Genomic DNA, 3018 nt, shown 5'->3' on the forward strand with positions numbered 1-3018 from the left:
TAGCATCACATAACTTATTCAAACAAAATTACAGAAAAACCCAAATGCAATTTATTTTAAACTGAACTTTAAAAAATGTGAAATCTACAGTCTTAATTTTATACTAGACAACAATATTGACAGTCTTGGTCTTCCATACAGGACACAACCAAATGTCACATTTCACCAGCTCTTTTCTTCGGTTTGGTCTCGATCCAGCTGCCAACTCTATTATGTAAAAATTAAGTTTGATAATTTAATTTGAATCAATCCATTGAGCATTAAAATAAAGGAAAATCATTGTTTATTATGTTTAAGCAGGCCAGATGTTTGAAGATTTGAAATATTTCTCTGGATGAATTGATAAATTATAACATTACTAACTAAGTACAACATTAATACTTTAAAAGAAAGGTGTGACAAGTTAGTAAATTCTATTAGTAAATTAATAATTATAACAAAATTCTGCCAAGTACATTTTCTTAACACAAGCCTATATAAAATAAAAATTTAAAAATACAACAAGAAGTTATCCAAGACACATGTGGATAGAGTGAAACAAGACTAATCTAAAGCAAGCAAACACAATAATGCAGCTTTAATGTTTGGCTACCATTTTCTGTTTTTTTGTTGTTGTTGTTAATGACATACATTGACATACTTATTACAGTTATTACACACAAACACTACATGGGTGGAAATAATCACACTTGGCTAGTCTTAACAAGCAAGTTAGCAGCAGCTAGACAGCTAGCAGCCATTAGCCTGTAAAAACCATTGGCTGTATATAAAAAAATCGACAAAGTCAACGGGTCCGGAAAATGAAGCTAATGCGGTAGTGCCTGAAGTCACCTGCAGAGGGCGCCTCCACTGGTTCCAAAAATATTTCAGTTTCTGGAGAAGTCTATGAAAAATGGCTCTTCTCTCTTGATTTATAATGTCAATAAGCGGTAAACATTTTACTGAGGAGTTTAGGGTCTCAATCGCTAATTTCAAGTCTTCTTTAATACAGCAGGAGGATGTTCATTTTGTAAATTGTGGTCACATTTAGAGTTAAAGCCCCACTGTGTAATTTTTGTAATTTTCTGGCGGCATCTGGTGGTGGAGTTGCAAACCACAACCAACCTAGCAACCGACAGGGGACACTCTATGGTGGCACACCGGTGATTCTATGCACGTTTTCCGGCAGCGCTGAAAATTCAGCGCGAATGAGACATACTCTGGACCATTTTGTGCAACAACCATATTCGAACCGACGTAGCAAACATGCCGACTCACACAGAGGTCGGGTCCACCTCATGTAACTATATTTAACTCATTCAAAGTGGACGATAAAAACAGCAGTTCCTTGCTGCAGGTGATTATTCATGTATGAACACAGTAATGGACAATATATTTATGTGAATAAGTTCTTCTAAATATTACACACTGTAGCTTTAAATATGATGAAGCACCGTATACATTGGAGCGTGGATACAACGTGATTAACAGCTGGTCCGTCCAATTGGTTCATGGTTGCAGCTTTACGTGAGTGCACATTGGACGAGGTCTGTGTCAGACCCCACCCCCAATTCTATGTCCGGTTGCTAAAAAAATCCAACATGGCGTTAGTCAACATGTTAAACTCGAGGCTGCTGTGAGCACATTACAGGTGAGAGGCTGAAACAGAGTGTAGATGAGATCCATCCATGTCTAATGCAATTCAAACATTGTCCAGACTTTACGTCTAAAAGTGTTGAATCTTTTGAGTCAGCGCACCCATATATCTCATCAGCAAGTGTGAATATGCATTTTTTTATTTGGAGATCTCAAATGATAAAATGTAAATGTTGAGTTGGTGTTCAGAAGATTGTATTACACAAACACACACACACACACACACACACACACACCTGATTGTCTGAATGCGTGTGCATGGGTGCACTGGTGTGTGTATGTTATGTGTTTGTATTTTGATTCTAACATGAAAAGGCACTTCCACACCCATATATTACCTTCTAAAAATAAAGTCATGACGTCAAACAACAGTTATTTCAGTTGATCAGCTCACATTCCCCCTCCCCTCCTCACAACGCACTCAATAACAGAGCAACTTTCAGGCTTCAAGAAACTATTTCATGGTAAACCATTAGCACACAGGACAAATGTGTGATATTTTTAGCTTATATTTACACCTAAATGCAACATGTTGCATGAATGTACAATCCCAACACTGTCCTCTTTTCTAAACCAATAAAAATAAGATGTATAAGGCTACTCAGAGAGCAAGCTGCTGTGGAAGTGTGATGCTGCATCGTGCACAGCTGTTAATATATATATATTAAAAGCAAACATTATGTGCTTCTGCCCCAATGATTTGCTCATAAAAGATTGAAATGTTTCTGCGAGGCTAAAGTGTAGAAACAACTTTAGGCTGTTGCCTTGATAAGTATTCACATCACATATAACTCTCTGCAGTGAGGCTTAGATATGAGTCATAGTCTAGAATGGTAGGAGGGCACATTAACAGACTGCCTTTTTATTACCACTCAGCCGAAAACAAATATATTCAGCAACTATCTGAATGGCAGTGGACCAATAGTTACGATGTGACTAATTAAAGAAAATATTAGGGTGCACATATACATATAGTGCATACTATAAAGTGTTGACTCAAACAGTAAGTGGGGCTGGAAAAATGACCAAACGATGTTTGCTAATATGCATATATTTCCACAGGTGAAATCTGAACATTGGAATAAGCCAGGTTCAAAATTATTTTTCCATTTTGTTGACGTGTTAGTGCCAAAGGTTTTTTACAAAGGGCATTTTAAACATTTATTTTATTCACTCCATAAATAAGATAATATTGTCATTAGACATAAAAATCCATTTTCATTTTGTTTCAAGGAATGAAAATGTCAAATGAATAAGGCTTTTGATGATACATGAACAAGCCTCTGTGTAGAAACCTTCAGATTAGAGATAGGAAAAAGACAAAATACACAGCCTTGTATGACAGACTATGTGTTGTGAAATTTCATAAACTGTTGTTTGGAA

This window comes from Scophthalmus maximus, chromosome 4 (assembly GCF_022379125.1).
Source record: "Scophthalmus maximus strain ysfricsl-2021 chromosome 4, ASM2237912v1, whole genome shotgun sequence".
Taxonomy (NCBI): Eukaryota; Metazoa; Chordata; class Actinopteri; order Pleuronectiformes; family Scophthalmidae; genus Scophthalmus; species Scophthalmus maximus.